We start from the raw sequence: 26,214 nt of genomic DNA on the forward strand, positions 1-26,214 counted from the left end.
GAAAGACACCTGCAGACCTGCTTTACCCCTTGTGAAGGGACTGCCCTGCAGGTGGGGACTCCCCTGCAGGTGGGGAGCCTAGGGGCTTGAACCGGGATACTTAAGCGGGACCATGCGCTTTGTGCCACTGGCGCTTAACCCATTGTGCTACTGCCCAACTCCCAATTAATTTTCTCTTACCTACTGATATCCCAAGTTCAAAGTCACCCTCAATAGGAATACTGGATTCTATACATGGTCTTTTTGTTTTTAAGTTTCTTTAATTTTATTTAATTATCTTTATTTACTTATTAGATAGAAACAGTCAGAAATCAAGAGGGAAGAGGAATATTGAGGGTTAAAGAGATACCTGTAGCACTGCTTCACCATTTGTGAAACTTTCCCACTGCAGGTGGGGACCAGGGGCTCAAACCTGGGTCTGTGTGCATTATAACATTTGCGCCTAACCAGGTGCACCACCACCTAACCCTTTACATTGTCCTTTGATAAAAAAAAAAAAGGTATTATTTATTTATTTATTTTATTGCCTCCAGGATTATCTCTGGGGCTCGGTGCCTGCACTAATAATCCACTGCTCCTGGAGGCCTTTTTTCCATTTTGTTGCCCTTGTTGTTGTTATTATTGTTATTGTTGCCATTGCTGTTGTTGTTGGATAGGAAAGAGAGAAATGGAGAGAGGAGGGGAAGACAGAAAGGGGGAGAGAAAGATAGACACCTGAGAACCTGCTTAACCACTTGTAAAGCGACCTCCCCTACAGGTGGGGAGCCGGGGGCTCAAACCAGGATCCTTGAGCAGGGGTCTGGAAGGTGGTGCAATGAATAAAACACTGGATTCTCAACCATCAGGCTCTGAGTTCGGTCCCCAGCAGCACATGTACCAGAGTGATGTCTGGTTCTTTCTCTCTCTGCCTATCTTTCTCATGAATAAATAAATAAATTCTAAAAAAAAAAAAAATGAAGGAGAGAAAGATAGACACCTGTAGGCCTGCTTCACAGGTTGTGAAATATCCACCTGTAGGTGGGGAGTGGGGGCTCTAACCAGGACCCTTGCGTGGGTCCTTGTGCTTTGTGCCATGTGCGCTTAACCCACTGCACTACCGCCTAGCCCCTAAAGTGTGTCATTTTCAAAAAGGAAACATTTTGAATAGCTAGCTGCAGGTCTTTTTTTTTTTTTTTAATGTGAGCACTCTTTATTGCGTGTAGAAAAGTATAGATGGAGAGATTGAGAAGGCAACACAGGAATTTAAGAGGAAGAATTCCCAAAACATAGTTTTAAACTTCATTAGAATTTTTTGGGAGAAGGTGATACCATAGATACCATAATGACTATGCAAATAGAGTTTCATACAGAGGTTCACAAGTCCAAGGTTCAATGCCCCACATAAGCCAGACCTGAGCAGTGTTCTGGTATATATATATATAAAGAGTATTTCATGTTTCTAAGGTTTATGGCTAGTAGTAACCATGGGAACTCCAACTACATGGGAAAATAACCTGGAGAAACTTTGACAGCACAGGTCAGCTTAATACCTGTAGCCATCACACACTATTCCTATATTTCAGAGAAAAAAAGGCTAAGGGAAGTCAGGCAGTAGCGCATCGGGTTAAGCGCCCGTGGCGCAAAGCGCAAGGACTGGCTGGCATAAGGATCCCAGTTCCAGCCCCCAGCTCCCCACCTGTAGGGGAGGCTTCACAAGCGGTGAAGCAGGTCTGTAGGTGTCTTTCTCTCTCTGTCTCTGTCTTCCCCTCCTCTCTCGATCTCTCTTTCCTATCAACAATGGCAACAACAATAAAAAAAAAAGGGCGGGAGTCGGGCTGTAGTGCAGCGGGTTAAGCGCATTTGGCTAAGCTCAAGGACCGGCGTCGGGATCCCGGTTCGAACCCCCGGCTCCCCACCTGCAGGCAGGTTCCTTCACAGGCGGTGAAGCAGGTCTGCAGGTGTCTGTCTTTCTCTCCCCCTCTCTGTCTTCTCCTCCTCTCTCCATTTCTCTCTGTCCTATCCAAGAACAACGACATCAATAATAACTACAACAATAAAACAACAAGGGCAACAAAAGGGAATAAATAAATAAAATAAAAAAGGGCAACAAAAGGAAATAAATAAATATTAAGAAAAAAAGAAAAAAGTCTAAGAAAATGGTCAGAAGCAGATAATAATCTGGCATTTCCTTCTTTCTTTCTTTCTTTTAAAGATTTTATTTATGAGAAAGATAGGAGGAGAGAAAGAGGCAGACATCACTCTGGCACATGTGCTGCCAGGGATCAAACTCAGGACCTCATGCTTGAGAGTCCAAAGCTTTATCACTGTGCCACCTCCTGGACCACTAACCTGGCATTTCTAAATGCAGCCCATTTTAGGAGTAGAACAGGACATACAGACTCTGACAGGAACAGGACACTTACCAAAGAACCTGTGGCTTCTTTTTGCTCCTCTTCCACTCTCAGGTGAGAGTATCTGGAGTAATCACAGCTGCAGCTTTAGAGACATCAGTGCAGTCTCTTCACCCGATGATATGTCACCTGCAAGAAGGACACTGAAATGGATAAAAAGTCCAACTTTTTAAATCCATTATTGTCTTAGGAGAGTTTTTGGAACAATGACTCTTTCCTGGAGGACAAATGTAAGTTTCTGCTTTCTATTAGGGAACCCTCACAGCCCCAGATTCTACTTCAGTGATAAAGAATGGAGACTGCACTGACCTGCCTCTCCATGTAGAGCTGTCCCTGGAATCTCTCTTTGGGTCAAAGCCTGAACTCAAATCTAGATCCACTGTCTGAGAGTCTCCCCACCTACCTCAGTTCTCACCATTACATTGCCTGGGGTCTAAACTAAAATGATGCTGGTAGGGGGCCAGACGGTAGCGCAGTGGGTTAAGCGCACATGGTGCAAAGCACAAGGACCGGCATAAGGATCCTGGTTAGAGTTCCCGGCTCCCCAACTGCAGGGAGTCGCTTCACAGGCAGTGAAGCAGGTCTGCAGGTGCCTGTCTTTCTCTCCCCCTCTCTGTCTTCCCCTCCTCTCTCCATTTCTTTCTGTCCTATCCAACAATGAAAACAACATTAATAACTACAACAATAAAACAACAAGGGCAACAAAAGAGAATAAATAAATATTCAAAAATAAATGATGCTGATAGTCACAGCCAGAACTAGAAACAGAATCAGTGCCACAGAAGTAAGAACATAAACAGTACAGGGTAAGGAACAATTGGGGCATCAGACATGATTACAACAGTCACTTAAAAAAAAATTAGGGGAGTTGGGCGGTAGCGCAGAGGGTAAAGCACACATGGCAAAGCACAAGGACTGGCGTGAGGATCCCAGTTCAAACCCCCGACTCCCCACCTGCAGGGGAGTCGTTCCACAGGCGGTGAAGCAGGTCTGCAGTTGTCTATCTTTCTTTCCCCCCTCTGTCTTTCCCTCTTCTCTCCATTTCTCTCTGTCCTATCCAACAATGATGACATTAGCAGCAATAATAACTACAACAACAATAAAAAAAACAACCAGGGCAACAAAAAGAAATAAATAAATATTTTTAAAAATTAGGAGGGCAGAGGTATAGTGTAATGGTTATACAAAGAAACTCATGCCTGAGGCTCCAAAACCCTAAATTCAACCCCCTGCACCACCATAAACCAGAGATGAGCAGTGCTCTGGTGAAAAAAAAAAAAAAGGAAAGAAAAGGTTTCGGCGGTATCACAGGAGCAGTAAATTCAGACCACAGGCACCAAGCCCCAGTGATAGCCCTGGAGAAAAAAATAATAATAAAATAAAATAAAATGTTTCCTTAATTTTGCATTTACTGAAACCCTGGGCCCTGTGAGAGCCAAGTAATCAGTGTTACACTAGGTTCAGCAGGATGCTAGAGTGCTGACTCCCAGTGCTGAACCTCCAGTCTGATCATCCTGCCTGGCCCATCCAGCCTTTCCGTGACCCCCTGACATGGACAAGCCCCTGACTCCAGGTCCAGGCACCCATACTCAGGATAGATCCACTGTCTGACAGTCTCCCCACTTACCTCAGTTCTCACCTTTACATTGCCTGGAAGTTTAAATAAAATGACACTGAGAGTCACAGCCAGACCAGAAATGGAATCAGTGCAAGAGGGCACAGGCTGTGCTGTGAGCAAGCTTTTTATTGTGATTTAATAGGACGCCTGTGGTGATTAACATTCTATAAACTTGCCTTCTCAAGCTGTCATGGGCCCAGAAATCATGCAGTTTTCTGGGACCTACTCTAAGAAATCATAATTCAGAGAGTTTGCAGTCAGGACCAGGCCCTCACATCCTAAGTCCCCTGTGAGGGATGCTGCTGCTCCTCTAGGCCCATGACCAGAAGTGCTGTGCTGGGAACCTCCTGCATGTAGGTAACAAAGAAACAGGCTGGGGCTGGGAGATAGCTCACCTCACCTGGGAGAGAGAGTGCACATCTTGTGTTGAGTGGAGCCAGGCCACCACATGGGAGCACCATGGAATGAGAAAGCTTTGTGAGGAGTGTGGTGGTGTTTTTTTTTTTTTTTTTCTTTCCATTTTTGTCTCTCTTCCTCTTGGTCTTTTATTCTTTTTTTTTTTTTTTTTTAAATTACTTTAAAGAGAGAAACAGATGTAATGAAAGACCAGAGCACTGCTCAGCTTTGGCTTATTCTTAGCGGGAGTGAACCTGGTGTGTATTGAAGGGCAGCTTAGGGAAAGCATCACCCCTCCTTCTGCACCCTGGAGGAAGCCAGGAGAAGGGACCAAGGCAGAAGACAGAAGCATCAGTACTGCCTCCCTACCTGACTGCAAAAAAAAGTCACAAAATGCTGATGTGAGATCACCTGAAGACACACCCCTGAGGCTGCTGTCCTTCCTCCAAAGGAACTACAAAGCTTGGAAGGCCAGAAGGCTGTCTGTCACCTTCCTCTCTCTGTGTCTCAGGGTATACATGCTACATGGCTTGTACTTTTTTTTTTTTTTTCTTTTTCTGTTCCTAGTAATTTCTCATCTCCTGAAACGTGACTGGCTCTCTTGCAGTTTTTCCCTGTCAAGAGTCAGTCTGGAATTCTTCCACGAGGGACTAGGAATGGCCACAGTTAACTACTGTCTCCCCCTTCCTTAACAGTGAGTCTAAGTCACTAGCGGTTTGTACACTTTTCAAAGCACCAACCTCATCTGTTGGTTCCATTGTGTCTCAGCTTCAGGTAGACGACACTAAACAACATCTCCCAAGGCTTCCTGTACAACACTGCTGATACCCACAGTTTCGGTACCATTTTCTGTTGTTATCCATGCTTGCTTGTCTGTGAACTTAACTACAGAGAGCAGAGCAGGGTGCCGGCGTGAAGCTTTCAGGTCAAAGGAGCCACCGCACTCCTGGAGCCAGGCTGTGAGCAGGCTGCAGAGTGCAGGCATCTCAGGCAGCACAGCCAGCAGCACCAAGTCTGCGGGGTGCGGGGTCACAGTGTGGTGTGGCATATGGCCCATCAGCAGAAAAGAGAGTGAGCAGGAGTAAGCTAAGTGGGTGAGAAAGCTGGTGGAAGTGTAGCTTTTTTAAAGACGGATGGATCTTCTGCAGGAATACTCCAGAGAAAGGTTCGGGTGCCATTTCTTGCTTTTGTGGCTCTGCAGGCGCGCCCCCTGTTACAGAAGTTGATAGGACAACATTCCTGTCACTTAGAAATGTCTGGTTTTGATTGGGTGTAAAGGGTATCTAATCAGGAGAGTAGTTGTGTGTGTGAGTGGCAAGGGCTTCATCCAATTGAACTCTGAGACAGTGGACATGGACCAATCCGGGCTGCTGGTGGGCGCTGCTCCAAAGTGAACGAAGACACTCCAGGAAGTAAGGCGCACTTAGCATCAGTACTGTGCGTCTGGGACCCTGCTTTTCTCTGAGTGCTGCTCTCATCTTCTGCTGGTTTGGACCTTGGAGAGGAGACTCAGTAAGTTCAGCACTGGACGGGATATTGTGAGTGTGGCTCAAGCGGTTGCTTGAGACTTGCTAGAACATTCCGGGATGCAGCCGTCTGTCTCGGCCTCTCCCTGGTCAGTCCACCTTGTCCACCTTCCGCCAGGACTGGATCCTTCCTGTGCTGTCCTGACTCTGTTAGGGAGCTACACACAGTGTGCTGTATCGGAAGGGGGTGGGATCATCATGCATTGCCCAATGTTTTCCCCCTCTTTGTTCATGGGTGCAGAGTTTCTTGGTCCAGTCCCATTCTCTACTAAGTGTCCTGGGATCTGGACCCAGGACAGGGGCGCAAGGAAGGACCTGCTGACCGCAGGCAAGATGGTCAGGTTGGCCATTCAGCATGTTTGTCAGTTGGGTCCAGTGAAGCTGTGATTACTCTGCCTTCTTAGGCAGAGAGCCTGGGGTTCCAGTAAGTATAAACCAAGAATGTCTTAAATTCTTTCACGTTTTTATTTCCCTTAGTGATAAATTTTAAATTTCTGTTAAATTATCCCTGGAACTGCTGCTGCCTTTTGTTTTTAATTCAATTTATTCTGGCCTTAGCAGAAGTGTCCCAGGATTGACCTGTCTTTTAATAAGGTTGTTGGAGAATCATAAGCAGTCCATTCCTCACTTTAAAATGAGGGATGTGAAGAAATGATGAAATGTGTTCACACTATTCTAGTGGCCTCAGTGTAGTGTGCAGAAATTGAGAATGTGGGGTCCTGCCAACTGCATGTACCTAGCTGGGAATCAGAATTCGTTGTTTTTTTTTTTTTTTTAATTTTTATATTTATTTCCCCTTTTGTTGCTCTTGGTTTTTGTTGTTGTTGTTGTAGTTATTGTTGTTATTGATGTCGTCGTTGTTAGATAGGACAGAGAGAAATGGAGAGAGGAGGGGAAAACAAAGGGGGAGAGAGAGAGATAGACACCAGCAGACCTGCTTCACCGCCTGTGAAGTGACTCCCCTGCAGGTGGGGAGCCAGGGACTCGAACAGGGATCCTTAAGTCTGTCCTTGAGCTTCACACCACGTGTGCCTAACCCGCTGCGCTACCACCCTAGTTACTTTCTTCCTGTTGTTTTTTATGTTACTTATAATTTTATAACACTGTTCGGTTTTGGTTATTTTGCTTATTATTTTTAATTTAATTAATTTTTAAATTATTTTTATTTGTTTTCCCTTTTATTGCCCTTGCTGATCTTTCATTGCTGTATTAATTATTATTGTTGTTGTTATTGATGTCGTCGTTGTTGGATAGGACAGAGAGAAATGGAGAGAGGAGGGGAAGACAGAGAGGGAGGAGGAGAAAAAGACACCTGCAGACCTGCTTCACCTCCTGTGAAGCGACACACCTGCAGATGGGGAGCCAGGGCTGGAACCGAGATCCTTACCCTGGTCCCTGTGCTTTGCGCCACGTGTGCTTAAGCCGCTGCACTACCGCCCAACTCCCTAACTAATTTATTTTAATTTTTTACCTGAGCACTGCTCAGCTCTGGCTCATAGTGATGGGAGATTGAACCTGGAACTTTGGAGCCTCAGGTATGAGAATCTATTTACATAGTCTTGATGCTATCTACCCCCACCCATTCAGTTCGGATTTATGGTAATCTGGAGATTGAACCACAGACATGGGAGTGTAAGACTTGAAAGTAATTTGCATACCGACTGTGCAAATTAGCTCAGCTACTTTTTATATTTAGAAATATTTTTATCGGGGCCGGGTGGTGGCGCACCTGGTTGAGCGCACATGTTACAGTGGGCAAGGACCCGGGTTCGAGTCCACAGTCCCTACCTGCAGGGGGAAAGCTTCACAAGTGGTGAAGCAATGCTGCAGGTGTGTCTCTCTGTCTCACACCCTCTCTATCCCTCCCTTCCCTCTCGATTTCTGACTGTCTCTATCCAATAAATAAATAAAAAATAAAACAAAAAGTATTTTTATTGATTCACTTTGGATAGAGTCAGAGAGAAACTGGGAGGGTAGTGGGAGATAGAAAGGGAAAGAGACAGGGAGTCAGGTGGTAGCGCAGCGGGTTAAGCACAGGTGGCCCGAAGCTCAAGACTGGTGTAAGGATCTCGGTTGGAGCCCCCGGCTCCCCACCTACATGGGGTTCGCCTCACAGGTGGTGAATCAGGTCTGCAGGTGTATATCTGCCTCTACCCTTCTCTGTCTTCCCCTCCTCTCTCCATTTCTCTCTGTCCTAACAACGATGACATCAACAACAATAATGACAACAGTAGAAAACAACATGAGCAACCAAAAGGAAAAAATAAATATATAAAAAAACGATTCCAAGTAATAGGGTATGCTTAATTCTTTTTTAATGCCCAGACATTAGTCCACTTAGTTGAGCTCATAAGGCTAGTTGACCAAGGCCCTATGTTAAAACTCTAGTTCCTAGCTGCTAGGGAAGATTCTCTAGTGATGAAGCAGTACCACAGGTCTCTCTCTCTCTCCTCCCTTCCTCCTTATTTGTCCCTCCATTCCCAATTTCTCTTTTTCTAATCAAATCAAAGAAAAAGGGAAAAAATATTGCCTATAGGAACAGATTCATCATATAGGCACTGAGTTCAGCGATACTCAGTGACAATTTATTTATTAATTTTTAATGAAAATGAATATAAATTTATATTTTTACTAAAGTTTTTTAAATTAAAAAAAAATATTTATTTATTCCCTTCTGTTGCCCTTGTTGTTTTATTGTTGTAGTTATTATTGATGTTGTTATTGATGTTGTTGTTATTGGATAGGACAGAGAGAAATGGAGAGAGGATGGGTAGACAGAGAAGGGGAGAGAAAGATAGACACCTGCAGACCTGCTTCATCACCTGTGAAGCGCCTCCCCTGCAGGTGGGAAGCTGGGGCTCGAACTGGGTTCCTTAAGTTGGTCCTTGTGCTTTGTGCCACGTACACTTAACCCACCCGACTCCCTTACTAAAGTTTTTTAAGATTGTATTTTTTTTTCTTTCTTTTATTAAAATTAAATTAGGAGTGGTCCGGGAGGTGGCGCAGTGGATAAAGCACTGAATTTTCAACCATGAGGCCCTGAGTTCGATCCCCGGCAGCACATGTACCAGGGTGATGTCTGGTTCTTTCTCTCCTCCTATCTTTCTCATGAATAAAAAAATAAATTATAGCTCCGCTTCCCCAGAGACCCACCCTACTAGGGAAAGAGAGAGACAGACTGGGAGTATGGACTGACCAGTCAACATCCATGTTCAGCGGGGAAGCAATTACAGAAGCCAGACCTTCCACCTTCTGCAACCCACGACCCTGGGTCCATGCTTCCAGAAGGATAGAGAACGGGAAAGCTATTAGGGGAGGGGATGGGATATGGAGATTGGGTGGTGGGAATTGTGTGGAGTTGTACCCCTTCTACCCTATGGTTTTGTTAATTTATCCTTTCTTAAATAAAAAATGAATTAAAAATAAATAAATAAATTATTAAAAAAAATTAAATTAGGGTGCCAAGCGGTGGCAAACCAGGTTAAGTGCACATAGTAAGAAGTGTAAGGAGTCGCGCAAGGATCCTGGTTTGAGCCCCAGGCTCCAAAATTGTATGTTTAAATTTACTTTCATCTTTTTTTTCTAATTCAATCCTAGATATATATTTATCGTCCCAAATATACTGCATGTACATTTGTTTTGATCTTGAGAAGCCAGAGAGCAGAACATCACATAAAATGCTCCATAGAAATAAATGTAATCTTGTTAGTACAGATAGATCAGTTACCAATTTAATGTCAACACATTCTAATATATATATTTTTTATTTTTGTAGTTATTGATGTCACTGTTGTTGGATAGGACAGAGGGAAATGGAGATGAGGGAAAGACAAAGGGGGGGAGAGAAAGACAGACACCTGCAGACCTGCTTCACCGCCTGTGAAGCGACTCCTCTGCAGTTGGGGAGCCAGAGGCTTGAACCGGGATCCTTATGCCTGTTGTGCACTTAACCCACTGTGCTACTGTCCAACTGCCACATTCTAATATTCTAATGGCCAAACATGTTGTGTTGGCTTTTCAATACTACATACTGAGATTTTTTTTCTTTTTCTTCTACCTTTTTTTTTTTTTCTTTTCTTTGCCATTATAATGCTTAGCTCGGGCTTCTAATGGTGCATGGAGATTGAATCTGGAACTTTGGAGCCTCAGTAAAGAGATTTCTCTTTGCATAATCCTTAATGTTACCTACCTCTGCCCCACCCTCTTTTTAAAGAGGTCAAGATTTCATATTAATGCTGACTATCATGGTTGCTTTCGTTGTCTATATTTAATTTTATATCTCATTTGTATTACAACAATGGTTTACATGATCATAAGATGTAAGGGATGTAGTTTCAAACCATCCGCACTGCCACAGTTCTGTATTTCCCCACCCCTAATCCATGCTTCCCCCCAGGATAACCACTATAGTATTATAAATATACTTTGCCCTATGATTGAAATTTTATTTTATTTTATTTGTTCTATTTATTTATTCATTCATTTTTTAATTTATTTCTTTATTGGGGAATTAATGTTTTACATTCAACAGTAAATACAATAATTTGTACATGCATAACATTCCCCAGTTTCCCATTTAACAATACAACCTCCACTTTGTTTTTGTTGCTATAGTAAAAGGAATTGATTTCTGGATTTCAATTTCTTCTAGCTTAGTGTTTGCATAGAGGAATGCCACTGACTTTTGAATGTTAATTTTATAGCCTGACACCTTACTGTATTGCCTGATGATTTCCAAAAGCTTCTTGCTGGATTCCTTAGGTTTTTCCATGTATACTATCATGTCATCTGCAAATAAGGAGAGTTTGACTTCTTCTCTTCCAATCTGTATGCCTTTAATTCCTTGCTCCTGCCTGATTGCTATGGCAAGAACTTCCAACACTATGTTGAATAGTAATGGTGATAGTGGGCATCCCTGCCTAGTACCTGATCTGAGTGGAAATGCTTCCAGTTTTTCACCATTGAGTATGATGTTGGCTGTAGGTTTACTATATATAGACTCTACTATCTTGAGGAATTTTCCATCTATTCCCATTTTTGGTAGTGTTTTGATCATAAAGGGATGTTGTATTTTGTCAAAGGCTTTCTCTGCATCTATTGATATGACCATGTGGCTTTTGGTCTTGCTTTTGTTGATGTGGTGGATCACATTGATTGATTTACGTATATTAAACCAACCTTGCATGCCTGGGATAAACCCAATTGGTCATGATGAACAATCTTTTTGATATACTGCTGTATCCGGTTGGCTAGAATTTTGTTCAGTATTTTCGCATCTATGTTCATCAGAGATATTGGTCTGTAGTTTTCTTTTTTGGTTGTGTCCCTGTCTGCTTTTGGTATCAGGGTGATGTTAGCTTCATAGAAGCTGGCAGGGAGTATTCCAGTGTCTTCAATCTTCTGGAAGACTTTTAAAAGTAGAGGTATTAGTTCTTCTTTGAAGGTTTTGTAGAATTCATTTGTAAAACCATCTGGTCCAGGACTTTTATTTTTGGGGAGATTTTTAATAACTGTTTCAATTTCATTAGCTGTGATGGGCCTGTTCATGTTATCCACTTCTTCTTTACTTAGTTTTGGAAGTTGGTAAGTATCTAGGAAATCGTCCATTTCTTTTTTTCTTTTTTTTTTTTTCCTCCAGGGTTATTGCTGGGCTCGGTGCCTGCACCATGAATCCACCGCTCCTGGAGGCCATTTTTCCCCCTTTTTGTTGCCCTAGTTGTTGCAGCCTCGTTGCAGTTATTATTGCCATTGTTGACGTTGCTTTGTTGTTGGATAGGACAGAGAGAAATGGAGAGAGGAGGGGAAGACAGAGAGGGGGAGAGAAAGATAGACACCTGCAGACCTGCTTCACCGCCTATGAAGTGACTCCCCTGCAGGTGGGGAGCCGGGGGCTCGAACCGGGATCCTTACACTGGTCCCTGCGCTTTGCGCCACGTGCGCTTAACCCACTGCGCCACCGCCCGACCCCCGAAATCGTCCATTTCTTTCAGGTTCTCTAGCTTGGTGACATATAGTTGTTCATAGAAGCCTTGCATGATATGTTGAATTTCTGCAGTGTCTGTTGTATCTCCTCTTTCATTTAGTATCTGATTTATTTGGGTCTTCTCCTTTTTTTGTTTTGTGAGTCTGGCTAAAGGTTTGTCAATTTTGTTCACTCTTTTGAAGAACCAACTGTTGCTGAGGACTTATTCTGATGCAGTCTCCGCCCCCAGGTTTTTCTATGCCCCGCTAAATCCTAGAGTGCCCCCTTTCAACCAATCCTGGCTCCGCCCCCAGGTTTTCCTATGCCTCGCTAAATCCTAGAGTGCCCCCTTTCAACCAATCCTGGCCCTACACGTCACCCCTGGTTGTCGCCCAATAAAAAGCCCCCTCACCCCTCCCCTCGCTCTCTCTGGGCTCTCGGCTCTCCCTCTCTGAGGTCTCGCTCCCTGCTCTCCCCCCGTGGTCGGCCATTGCTGGCTGGCTCCACGTGGTCTGAACCAAACCTCCCCCCCATCCTATAATAAAGATCTGTGTACCCCTTTGCTCTGGACGTCCGCTCTCTTCTCCGCGGTGCAGCCCGACACCAGACCACCTCAACAACATCTGGCGCCCATCGTGTTCCGTACCCACACCACGCCCGGCCTGAGGTCTCCGAAACCGCCCAGACACAGGTAAGTGGCATCCGCCCACTTCTGTGGCCCCGCGTTTCCCTCCACTATGGGAAATTTCTCGTTTTATGAGGAGGTGTCCCAGTCATTATTTCTTGACCTGGGACAGATTCCCGCTGTCATAAAAGGTTTAATTTTCGCTACCCCTTGGATTTTTTTAACTGTGGTCGCCACTTTCAAGATATGTAAAACGTGGTATGCCATAAGGATAAGTGACCTTGAGGCTGAGGTACGAGAGTTAAATCACATGTGCTTAAGACTTAGACATCCTAAGCGATCAGCGGCTAAACCCAAGAATTCCGTTCCCACAGACACGCACACGTGTTCGGACGCTCCTCCTCTGACCCCACCCCCTTCCGCCGTTCAGGTTTCAGCTCAGCCTGCGTTCCTGAACCCTGCCCCTTCCGTCCCGGTTTCAGCTTCCGTTTCAGCTCCGCCTGAGGCGCCTGCATTCCTGAACCCCGCCCCTTCCATCCCGGTTTCAGCTACGCCTGCGTTCCTGAACCCTGCCCCTTCCGTCCCGGTTTCAGCTTCCGTTTCAGCTCCGCCTGAGGCGCCTGCGTTCCTGAACCCCGCCCCTTCCATCCCGGTTTCAGCTCCACCTGCGTTCCTGAACCCTGCCCCTTCCGTCCCGGTTTCAGCTTCGCCCACGGCCCCTGCCTCCGCGGTTTCAACTCTGCCTGCAGCTTCTGCATTCCTGAACCCCGCCCCTGCCCCTGCTGTCCCAGTTTCAGCTCCGCCTGCAGCTTCCATTTTCCTGACCCCGCCCCCGGCCCCTGCTGCCATGGTTTCAGCTCCGCCTGAGGCTTCCTCGTCCCTGACCCCGCCCCCTGCTGATACATCACCATTAAGAGATCTAGTGGCAGAGATACGAGAGCTAAAGGATATTTTTTCAGCATTTAAGGATTTTAAACCATGTGCAGTCCACCCCGGGAGCTCCGTCCCCGTAGATATGCGTTTAGTCTCCCCTGCAGCCACTACAGCAGTTTCTACTGAACTTTCCACTTCTGTAGCTCCCTCTCCCGCGCCACCGGACCAAATCCACACATTCCCGGTAAACTTGGCCCCTTCTAAACAAAACCCTCAGCCGTGGCAGCCATATTCCTCGAAAGAACTTGGAACGCTCAGGCAAGCAGTCAGGGAGGACGGTATGCACTCTCCATGGACCAAGTCCGTTTTGAGAAGCTTTTACCAGCATTTAAATACACCACAAGACTGGAAAGAACTGGCTCGTGCTGCACTCCCAGACCCTCTCTATCTTCAGTGGCAGGCATGTTTCCGCGATGAGTGCTCTAGGCAATCGCAGGAAAATAGTAACAAACAGATAGAATGGAATTCTGATGCTTTGTTTGGAGCAGGAGCTTATGAATCTGGAGCTCAGCAGGCAGAAGCCAGGTTTCCAACTGGTTATTTTGAACAGGTACGCATCTGTGCAACACAAGCATGGGAAAGGGTGACCACACCTGATGTAGATCCATCAGCTCCCATTAACTCTTTTCACCAAGGCTCTGATGAGTCATTGGCGAGCTTCATCTCAAGGGTGAAGAGAAGCTTAGAGAGAAAGGTTTATAATCCTGACGTCCGCACACTACTCCTGCGCTCTATTGTCTGGGAAGGCATGACACCACAATTCCGTCAGGTATGCCTTAATCTTAAACACCTACACCCAGATAATTGGATTCTAGCGACACAGGAGCTTACATCAGGCAATTATGGGACACCCGCTACGACGCAGGTCTATGCAGTTGCCCCACGTAAGCAAAACGGGGCCTGCTTTCAGTGCGGTCGCCAAGGACATTGGCGTAACCAATGTCCTGATAAGTTGCGACCACGCCTCCAGTCAGGGAAACCACGCCTCCAGCCAGAGCAACCCCGCTTTCAGTCAGGGAGCCAGAGACCACGTACTGTTTGTCCAAAATGTCGTAAGGGGTTTCATTGGAAGAGAGATTGTTGGTCCCAATTTCATAAAGATGGTTCGCCCCTGAATGGTACAAATTCGGGGCCTGAGATTTTGTGGACCACTCCTGTTTTAGAACAAGGTCACCCTTCTATGACAGTAAAGATTGGCAATATTCCTTTTAAATTTTTGATTGACACGGGGGCAGCAAAGACGATTTTAAGGCAAGAAGAGGTTCCCCAAGATTGGGAACTCATCCCTGGACCCAGTTTACATGGAATAGGAGGGATGACAAGAGCATTTTGCACACGAGACTCGCTTATGTGGGAAGACCCAGAAGGTTCTACTGGACACTTCCGCCCTTTGGTAGCTAATATTAGCACCAACTTACTGGGCAGGGATCTTCTGGAATGTCTTAATGTTAGGATATCCACAGACGCCTCTGCAGAGCGTAAAACTCATTCCCGCGATACCAGGTCTATTCAGCACCCCCAATACTAAATGCCACTGTTCGTAGCCAAACACCCCGCTTAAGCTGGCTTTCTAATGAGCCTGTCTGGGTGGAACAGTGGCCTTTACCTAGGGATAAGCTAAAAATTTTAAAAGAGCTCGTCCGAGAGCAGTTGTCCTTGGGACACATTCGTCATTCTCGAAGCCCATGGAATACTCCTGTCTTTGTGATTAAAAAGCGCTCGGGAAAATGGCGCCTCCTTCAAGATCTCCGTGCAGTAAATAAAACCATGCAGGTCTGGGGCTCCCCCCAAAGGGGTTTGCCTCTTGCTTCTGCAATTCCCACGGGAATTCCAATCATAGCTATTGATATACAAGATTGTTTTTTCTCTATCCCCTTGCATCCGCGAGATTGTAAACGTTTTGCCTTCTCTGTTCCGTCTATTAATAATGCCAGCCCCGCTGACAGATTTGAATGGGTGGTGCTGCCCCAGGGTATGGCCAATAGTCCTACAATTTGTCAGGAGGCTGTTAAATCTGCCCTTGTCCCATATATTCATAAGGGCCTTAATATTTTTCATTATACAGATGATATTTTAATATGGGGAAAATCAGATACAGATCTCTATGCCTTACGTGATTTTCTCATTCCTGCATTAAAGAAAAGCGGCCTTAATGTAGCCCCTGAGAAGATACAGCTAATCCCTCCAATATCCTTCCTAGGTTCAGAGATTTCTCTAACGCAAATTCGTCCCTTAAAACCTAATGTTACCTTCCCTTCTAACCTTACTCTTGCTTCTTTACAAAGTTTTCTAGGAAATTTAAATTGGCTTAGGCAGTATCTCTATCTGCCCACAAGCTGCCTCCAACCACTGTTTGACCTGTTGAAAGGAAACAAACAGCCCTCTTCAAAACGTAAGTTAACTCCCGAGGCCTCCTTGGCACTGGAAAGGGTTAACCAGGCCCTCCAGGACATGCACCTTGTTCGATTCTCCCCCTCCTCTCCAGTAAACCTTCTAATCTTCAACTCCACCCCCACAGTAGTAGGGGCACTGTGGCAAGACCATGGGGTTCTCGAATGGCTTCACACGCCAGTAGGAGGAGCTCCAAGACTCCTCACTGAGATAGATGCGTTAGCATTCATGGTTCGCCAAGGGAGAAATAGGTCTGTGCAGGTCTTAGGGAAAGAACCGGATTTAATCATTCTGCCCTTTTCTCTCACAGATACAGAGTGGCTTATACGCCATCATTCCCGCTTTGCCATAAGCTTCGTGGGGTTTCCAGGACAAATAGATAACCATTTTCCTTCTAATAAATTGATAGCTTCTTTACCTCTTCTGCCTCTACTAGCACCTAAACTTTTCTCTCGGGATCCCATTCCCTCTGCTCCTACAATCTTTACTGATGGCGGAAAAAGGGGAGCTGCTGCCCTTATATATTACCCAGACAAACAATATCCTAAACCTCTCTTTACTGAGCTTCCTGATAATTCCCCTCAGTACAAAGAACTTTATGCTGTTTTTCTTGCACTAAAAGCTGTACCAGAATCCTTCAACCTTTTTTCTGACAGTGTGTATACTGTTAACTTACTTCCATGGCTTGCTCGTTCGTATGTGAAAATTGATGACAACCCACTTTCCCCTCTCTTGATTCAAATCGCCTCTATGCTCTGTTCTCGAACCCAACCACTGTATATTCAACACCTTCGTTCCCACAGCCCTCTTCCTGGTTCCCTGTCCGAAGGGAATGCCGCAGTTGACCGCCTTGCCTCCACAGGAACTTTCCCAGTCTCTGTCTCTGATCCTGCTAATTTTCACTCTCTAACCCATGTTAATCTTAAAGGCCTTCAAGCTCGATTCCCTGATGTTCCTGTACCACAGTTAAAACATATCCTTGCTACATGCTCTTCTTGTGCAAATCTCATAAAGACACCTGCTATCCAGACCCTTGGGGTTAACCCCCGAGGTTTAAAAGCTAATGCTATTTGGCAAATTGATGTCACCCACATACCAAACTTTGGCAAACAAAAATATGTGTTTGTCTCAATTGATACCTTTTCTAAATTTATGTGGGCTACAGCTCAGACAGGAGAAAGTGCTAAAAAGCTTGTAAGCCATATGCTCTCTTGTTTTGCCGTTATGGGGGTCCCATTACTTTTGAAAACAGACAATGCACCTATGTTTTCAAGCAAACAATTTAAAGATTTTTGTTCCCTCTGGAATATTACTCATACCACGGGCATTCCCTACAATCCACAGGGACAAGGCATTGTCGAAAGGGCCCATCAAACACTGAAGGCTCAACTAAATAAAGATAAAGGAGGAACATATCCCCCCAATATCCAGCTAACAAAAGCCTTAACTACGTTAAATCTCTTTAATATTTACAATAACTCAGCCTTACCCCCTATTATTCTTCACTGGCAAACACCATCTACCCTCCCATCTATTAAGGTGAAATGGAGAGACCCACTCGATAAAGTTTGGAAAGGGCCTGACCCATTATTGACCATGGGAAGGGGTTTCGCATGCATTTTCCCTCAAAATTTCTCTAAACCTGTCTGGGTTCCTGCCCGCCATGTCCGACAATACCCGCAGGATGGCGCTGTTATTCCTGAAGAACAAGAAATACTACAAGAGGACCAGATGCAGGATACATCCCAGGACCCGTAATACGACATGGCAGAACCTGCAAATCTGGCTCACAGAGACCTCTCTCCTACCCTTTCCCTGTATGTCTTATGTTATAACTGGCCAGTTGTTTTTGTGAATGAGTGTGTTAAATGACAAAATTTTTTTTCTTTTTTTTTGCATGACCCATCTGCTTGGAGTACTCTAAAAGGTTATTGGCCTTATATAAAAATGCTGGACGCAGCCAAAGTTTCTGGAGACGTCCAGAAACATTCCAAAAAATTTTTTTTCTTTCTCCCTCTTTTGAATTTTATATATAGTATTGGTATATATGTAAGTGTTTAGTCTTAAACTGTGTGACTAATGACAGATTTAGAATTGTTTTTAAATAATGTGTTTTTATAACAAAAGTTCTTTTTCCTCCAGTTTGTTATAACTAAATGTTTATGGGTATGTCTCAAGTTTGGTAACACTAACTTAACGGTCAGAAGTGTAACCCTACAGCTACACTTTTACCAGACAAGGTAAATATTAATTGTTAAGGTAACTTACTATTTAGGTAAAAGTCTAAATGTTCAACGTGACTATTCATTCCCAAAACTAAACTATATAAATTTTATATACAGGACACCTTTGAAGGGCCCCCAAAGGTGCCCTGTAAACTATCTTGTGGAAATTAATCCACAACAGATCTGGCATCAATCTGGCACTGTAAACGTTAAAATCATTGTCACGAATATGCGTTAACTCTCTAAGCAATTTGAGTCTGTTTAAAATACATATTTTAGCTAAAATTGGTCTCAAGATCCTGCGGTAGAGGCTGCTACAGGAGGTCACATTAGATGACCTTTTAATAAATCATAAAGAGATTCTAAACCAATTATAATCATCGAGGTACCAACTATAACAAACCTATAACTTGTTCCCAGTTCAAATTAACCACGAGAAGCAGATTGTTTGTGTTTCTTTCACAGGAATCCCGGAAAAACCATCTGAACCCCTGCACACCCTGACGTCACTCACTAGATGGCACGACTACCGTGGCACACCCCCCGAAACCCTAGATGTCACTCAACGTGATCTGAAGAACCTGATACACGAATTCCAAGGACAGAACTTTCTTCATGCCTGGTTACCGTTCCTGCTTCTGACCTGCTTGTTACGTGTTGGCAGTTCCAGCTAGCTATCTACAAAAGAGCAACATTCCAGCGGCTGACCTCCCTCATGCAGCGTTGCATCCCCTGCCAATTCCTCCCCTAGCCATCTACTTCGGACTGAGACTTGTATCGGACTTTCTGACATACCCTATATACATTTTACACAATTTTGAAGCAGCTTATTTCCCTTCACGCTGCTGGTTTTTCATAGACTAATCCTGAGTAATTCATAGACTTTACAGACTGTTGCCTTGAGGACTATACAATGCCAAATAGCCCCTCTGTTTGGTGGGTCATGCCTCCTGCCGCCCCCTCACTATGTACCCTTGCCCTTTTCCCCACTCAAGCAGGGAATGTTCCTTTACACACCAATCCTTCCCTTCACACCCCACTGACTTTTACTTCTCCCCTTCGTGTCCCTTCCTATTTTGTTATGTCATTTAGGCTTATGTCCAAAAGGTTTCTGCCCCATGATAGTCTTTTATAGACTTTGTACATCTTATGCAATTACTAGATAGAAAGATAGAAAAGATGTAGAGATACTGCGAAGAGATGGTTGAGCAGGCTGCGCTTAAACCTATGAGATGAGTCTCTCCAGGTAAGTCTCTCTCTCTGAAGAGGGGTTGAGCACAGGAGGACATTTAAATCTCACAAGGTTGGCAGCCATTTAAGCCTTCCCTCCTCCACAGAAAGTCCTACATCTTCCCACCTGAGCATGGCATTCCTCTAAAACATTTAAGCATGCTCCATTTTTCTTTACTGTGTCCATTTAGATATAAAGGGATAGGAGGAGATGTTGCTGAGGACTTATTCTGATGCAGTCTCCGCCCCCAGGTTTTTCTATGCCCCGCTAAATCCTAGAGTGCCCCCTTTCAACCAATCCTGGCTCCGCCCCCAGGTTTTCCTATGCCTCGCTAAATCCTAGAGTGCCCCCTTTCAACCAATCCTGGCCCTACACGTCACCCCTGGTTGTCGCCCAATAAAAAGCCCCCTCACCCCTCCCCTCGCTCTCTCTGGGCTCTCGGCTCTCCCTCTCTGAGGTCTCGCTCCCTGCTCTCCCCCCGTGGTCGGCCATTGCTGGCTGGCTCCACGTGGTCTGAACCAAACCTCCCCCCCATCCTATAATAAAGATCTGTGTACCCCTTTGCTCTGGACGTCCGCTCTCTTCTCCGCGGTGCAGCCCGACACCAGACCACCTCAACAACAACCAACACTTACTTTCGTTGATCTTTTGTATGGTTTTCTTATTCTCAATGTTATTTATTTCTGCCCTAACTTTAGTGATTTCTGTCCTTCTGGTTGCTTTAGGGTTCCATTGTTCTTCTTCTAGGTCTTTAAGATATGCAATCAGGCTGTTTATTTGTGCTTTTTCTTGTTTCCTAATGTGTGCTTGTATAGCTATGAACTTCCCTCTTAGTACTGCCTTAGCTGTGTCCCAAATATTTTGATAGCTTGTGTCTTCATTTTCATTGAAGTCTCGAAACATTTTGATTTCTTTCTTTATTTCCTCTTTGACCCAGAAGTTGTTAAGAAGTGTACTGTTGAGCTTCCACATTTTGGGACTGTTACTAATCTTTTGTTGATTGTTAAGTGTTAGTTTAATTCCACTGTGGTCTGAGAAGATGCTTGGGATGATTTCAATGCTTTTGAATTTGCTGTACTGTCTTTGTGACCTAACATATGGTCTATCCTTGAGAATGACCCATGTGGATTTGAGTAAAATGTGTATTCCAGTTTCTTGGGATGAATGACTCTGAAAATGTTCAATAGTTCTAGTTTATCTATCTCTTCATTTAGCTCCCTTATGTCTTTATTGATTTTCTGCCTGGATGATCTGTCAAGTTGAGAGAGTGGGGTGTTGAAGTCCCCTACTATGATTGTGTTGCTGTTAATATATTGCTGTAGCTCTTTCAGTAGAAGTTTGATGTATTTAGATGGCTTCTCATTGGGTGCATAGATGTTAATAATTGTTAAGTCCTCTTGATTGACTGATCCTCTGAGCATTAAGTAGTGTCCATTCCTATCTTTTTTAATCTTAGCTATTTTAAAGTCTATCGTGTCAGATATGAGAATAGCTGTTCCTGCCCTTTTTTGTGGGCCATTGGCTTGTATGATAGTTTTCCATCCTTTCACTTTAAGTCTGTGTTTGTCTTGTTGAGTTAGGTGGGTTTCCTGTAGACAGCATATTGTTGGGTTGTGTTTTCTGATCCATCTTCCTACTCTTGTGTCTTTTAATAGGTGAATTCAGGCCATTGACATTTATTGATATCAAAGATTGAAGATATTTTAACGCCATTCTTGTAGAGTTTTAGTGTGTTCTGATATATGTCCTATTTATGGTGGTCTGATTTTTTAAAAATATTTATTTTATTTATTTATTCCCTTTTGTTGCCCTTGTTGTTTTATTGTTGTAGTTATTATTGTTGTTGTCGTCGTTGTTGGATTAGGACAGAGAGAAATGGAGAGAGGAGGGGAAGACAGAGAGGAGGAGAGAAAGATAGACACCTGCAGACCTGCTTCACCGCCTGTGAAGCGAATTCCCTGCAGGTGGGGAGCCGGGGTTCGAACTGGGATCCTTATGCCGGTCCTTGTGCTTTGCGCCACCTGCGCTTAACCTGCTGCGCTACAGCCGAACTCCTGGTGGTCTGATTTTTTATAGGAGACCTTTCAGAACTTTGTTCAGGGCAGGCTTGGTGATAGTTGATTCCTTCAACTGTTGCTTGTCTGAGAAGGTTTTGATGCCTCCATCTAGTCTTAATGACAGTCTAGCAGGATATAGTATTCTTGGTTGAAAGCCTTTCTCATTGAGCACTCGATAGATATCTTGCCATTCTCTTCTGGCCTGTAGTGTTTGTATGGAGAAGTCTGCTGCTAATCTTATGGGTTTTCCTTTGTAGGTGACTCTTTGTTTTTTCTCTTGCAGCCTTCCGGATCCTTTATTTATCTTTATTCCTTTCCATTCTAAGTATGGTATGTCTTGGTGTCTTTAGGTCTGGGTTAATTCTGTTTGGGACCCTCTGGGCTTCTTGAATCTTTGTCTTTGATGTTGTCTGGACTAGAGAAGTTTTCAGCTATTATGGCCTGGAGAATGCTTTCTTCCTCTCCTTCTCTTTCTTCCTCTGGTATGCCAATAATGCGTATATTGTTTCTTTTGAAGTCATCCTATAGGACTCTGTTGTTGTTCTCAGCATCTCTTAATCTGTTTTTGAGATCTCTTACTTCTTTTTCAGTTGTCTCTAATTCATCCTCGATCTTGCTAATTCTGTCTTCAGCCTCATTGATTCTATTCTCTCTGCCCTCTACTGTTTTCTGGAGTTCATCTATTTTGTTGCCCTGTTCTGATACTGTTTTAGCTTGTTCAGCTAATTGCGTTCTTAGCTCAGCAATTTCAGCTTTCAGCTCTCTAATAACCATGAGATAATTAGTATTTTCTTCCATAGTCTCATTTGTTGTTCCTGTATTTCTGATTACAATTTTTTCAAATTCTTTACTCACTCCTGTGATTATTTCCTTAGCTAATGTTTGAATGTTGAACTCGTTATTTTGTGCTTCACCCTCTGGGGGACTTTTAGCTGGATTCTTGTCCTGGTTCGATTCTCCAATATTTCTTCTTGTTGTTTTAACCATTTTATATATTATGTTATGAGTTCCCTCTCTCAGTACTTTTCAAATTACTGATCACTATTGCCTGGATTGACTTGTGTCTAAGTAAGTTAATTAAAGGATTCACAGTGGTGGAAGTTAACAGTTGTTTCAATAGTATTTTAATCCCTGAGTTGGAGCTCAGTGGTTTAAAAGCCTCTTTTTTTTTTTTCTTCCCTGTAGGCAATGGGAAACTGAGGGCTTTTAAACTATCAATAGGCTTCTTAGCTTAATCACTGACTCCTGACCAAGAGATAAAGCAGAGTGTGGCAGAGATAATCCATTGGTTATGCAAAGAGACTTTCACAGCCCCTCAGCTATGCCACCGAGGTATAGGTCTTCTCTTGAGTTTCCTGGTTAGATCTCTGTCCCCTGGTGTCCCTCCCTGTCGCTGCTCCAGATTCTGAGGGCAGTAGCAATGGAGCCTCAGAGTTGCACTTGGTGAATCTCTGGGGAGTCCTCTCCTCCCTTCAGCTGTCCCCTTGTTGGTGGAGCAGACTGGAGGTGGTGTCTCAACTGATAAACTGCTGGATTGTTAGCAGTCACTTAATCTCTCCTTACGCTCCTCTCTCTCTGTCACCAGCCACATGTGTTTGTACTCACTGGTGATTTAGTGGGTTCCTGTGGTCATTCTAGTCCTGTTTTGTTTCGGTCCTGGGTGGTCTCCTTTGGTATTCCTCGTTGATCCGGGAGAGGAGAGGAGAGAAAGCGATCTGCTGCTGTTCGTAGCTCCCTATTTTTATTTATTTATTATTTATTCCCTTTTGTTGCCCTTGTTGTTTTATTGTTGTAGTTATGATTGATACCATTGTTGTTGGGAAGGACAGAGAGAAATTGAGAGAGGAGGGGAAGACAGAGGGAGGAGAGAAAGATAGACACCTGCAGACCTACTTCACTCCTTGTGAAGCTACTTCCCTGTAGGTGGGGAGCTGGGGACTCAAACTGGGATACTTTTGCCAGTCCTTGAGCTTTGCGCCACCTGCACTTAACCCGCTGTGCTACCACCTGACTCCCAAAATTTTAATGTAGATATATCAACTAAGTATTTGAAACTTTAGATTGTACTCTCTTTGAGCAGTCAGAATTCACAATGCTGTGTGATCTTCCCTTCACTGTTTGCAGAATATATCATCTCCCAAAAGGAATCCTATCCCATAGTCTGCTTTCTCTCTGTGTTTATCTGCTGTGTTGTTTTTCCAGAAGCAAACTAACTGGTGCTTTTAAAAATATTTTTATATTTATTTATTCCCTTTTTTTTGCCCTTATTAATATATTTGAAAGATTTTATTTATTTATTTTATTTATTTATGAGAAAGATAGGAGACAGAGAAGGAACCAGACATCACTCTGGTACATGTGCTGCGGGGGACTGAACTCAGGACCTCACGCTTGAGTCTAGTGCCTTAGCTACTGCGCCACCTCCTGGACCACACCCTTATTATTTTATTGTTGTAGTTATTATTGTTGTTGTTGTTATTGGTGTTGTCATTGTTGGATAGGACAGAGAGAAATGGAGAGAGGAGGGGAAGACAGAGAGGGGGAGAGAAAGATAGATACCTGCAGACTTACTTCACCACCCGTGAAGCAACTCCCCTGCAGGTGGGGAGCTGGGGACTCAAACCGGGATCCTTATGCTGATCGTGAGCTTAACCTGCTGTGCTACTGTCCGACTTCCCCAATTGGTGCTTTTTATCTCCAACATCGTTATATGCTGGAGTGACTGTTATTTTTGGAGGGGCACCCCCATAGAGATCTTTAAAAAATGTTTTTTATAGGATGGAGAGAAATTAAAAGGGGAGGCAGATGGGTGAGACTGCTGCTGGTGGGCACCTCAGGCTTAAACTCCACTGCTTTCACATGGCAACATGTGCCCTTCTATGGGTTCTCCATTTGCTCAGGACCCCAAATTTGGAATTTAGAAAAATAAATAAATCTATCCCATTGGGAAGGTTGAGTTGACAAATTTAGTATTAGCTATGAGTTAACAATCATTAAAGTTAAGCTATAAATATAGAAACATTCATTGTAGAACTGTCTTTACTTTGGAATCTGTTTAAATTTTTGCAAGAAAACATTCCAAATCTCTGTAAAAAAGTTGATAAATAATAGAATATTATTTCTTATGAAACCTCCTCACCCAGAAAGACCAGGTCCCCACAGTTCTGTAGCGTCCCATGGGTATAAAATCTTTCTTGCCTAGCCCAGATACTTTCACACTTCCTGAGACCATTCTAAGGTCACATCCATGAAAGTCAGTGTTCTCTTCGCTGTCTGTGTGTCCCTCCCTGCAGCAGAGAAGCTGGTGTAATCAAAGTTGAGGACATGGGTCATGCTCTGTGCTCACAGCTTGTGATGAAGGTCTGAATGACCCTTGCAGAAGCACTCTGTCTCCTTAGTTATGAAGCAGTGGCTGTGCCAGAACATGGAGTGAACGGAGTGACTGGAATGGGGATAAGGGACTGATATCATTGATGTCCTCCTCAGTCATCTGTTTTAGGAGAATAATAAGGCCCAGGAGCTCCTGGAGGCCCAGATATACAATGCAACATGCAGCTATAGCAAAAAAGACAGGTAAGTGGTCCAGCAGGTGGCACAATGGATAAAGCATTGGATTATCAAGCATGTGGTCCTGAGTTCTAGCCCCAGCAGCACATGTACCAGAGTGATGTCTGGTTCTTTCTGTCTCTCCTCCTATCTTTCTCATTAATAAATAAATAAATAAAAATATAAAAAAAAGACAGGTAAGATTGAGGTGACTCTCCCTAGGCCCAAAGAGAAAAGTGGCTAGGGAGCCCCAGTTCCTGCTCTTTTTTCGTATTACTCTCCCTACTTCCATACCCACCCTGTTCCTCTCTGTGGAGGTGGAAGGAAGACCTGCAAATGGTAGGTGCACAGGACCCTGCTGTGTCCAGAGCACATGGAAAGGGAGGTCTACCACAGGCTGGAGGCTCTGGAATCAGGTGATAGATCAGTGACATCCCCTGAAAGAGCTGGTTGGTGTGACAGAGCAGAGAGATGGTATAGAAAGTTCTCAGAGTATGGTATGTGGAAAGAAATTTCTGTAGGAACACAACAACATAAAAAGTTGAGGGACTAGGGAGTCGCGTAGTAGCACAGTGGGATAAGCGCACGTGGTGCAAAGCGCAAGGACCAGTTAGGATCCCGGTTCAAGTACCCGGCTCCCCACCTGTAGGGGAGTCGCTTCACAAGCGGTGAAGCAGGTCTGCAGGTGTCTCTGTCTCTCTTCCTCTCTATCTCCCATTTCTCTCTCAATTTCTCTCTGTCTCTATCCAATAACAAAGAAAAATGAAAAATAGTTAAGGGACTGGAAATGCAGCATCAAAAGTGGCTATTCCAAAAGGGTGAGGGCAGGGACACACATGAGGACCCCTGCCTCAGACCCTGTCTTCTGCAGGCCAATCCATGGCACAGGAAGTCAGTGAGGGGAAGACAGAGCTGTCCATCAAGCAGGGTCTGTGCCATCTTAGGGAAGGAGGATCCACAGACCCTGGATTTGGTTCAGTAGGCTTCAGAAAATACAGATACTATTTCCATAAAAGAAACTGACAAGTAATAATAGTAATGATAATAATAATCATCATTATATGAAGATATTGATTCAGGATTTAAGGGTGAATTCTGAATCCAAATTTTTTTCTAATTTTTTTGTTAGTGATTTAATATTGACATACAAATATTAATATATATCCCATTTTTTCCTTTTTAAATGAAATTTGTGTGGATTTGTATTACTTTCCTTTTTTTAAAGAATTTCTCTATTTATTAATGAGAAAGACAGGAGGAGAGAGAAAGAACCAGACATCACTCTGGTACAAGTGCTGCTGGGAATTGAACTCG

General features: G+C 44.0%; 2 protein-coding genes and 1 non-coding gene across 4 annotated transcripts in view; 2 read left to right on the forward strand and 1 right to left on the reverse strand.

Moving 5' to 3' along the window:
- LOC103127055 (zinc finger protein 709-like) overlaps window positions 1–26,214 on the reverse strand; it is a 1,044,365-nt gene that overhangs the window by 835,053 nt on the left and 183,098 nt on the right. The window lies entirely within an intron of this gene.
- Window positions 1,429–1,559, forward strand: LOC132535693 (small nucleolar RNA SNORA44). Its single transcript, XR_009547408.1, has one exon. It is a non-coding gene; the product is annotated as a small nucleolar RNA SNORA44 (small nucleolar RNA).
- LOC103126967 (zinc finger protein 709-like) overlaps window positions 5,834–26,214 on the forward strand; it is a 176,730-nt gene continuing 156,349 nt past the window's right edge. The window contains exon 1 of the mRNA XM_060182193.1: window positions 5,834–5,916. The gene's annotated coding sequence lies outside the window, so the exon portion shown is untranslated. The remainder of the gene's footprint in view (window positions 5,917–26,214) is intronic.

Source organism: Erinaceus europaeus, chromosome 23, assembly GCF_950295315.1.
Source record: "Erinaceus europaeus chromosome 23, mEriEur2.1, whole genome shotgun sequence".
In the NCBI taxonomy this organism is placed as follows: Eukaryota; Metazoa; Chordata; class Mammalia; order Eulipotyphla; family Erinaceidae; genus Erinaceus; species Erinaceus europaeus.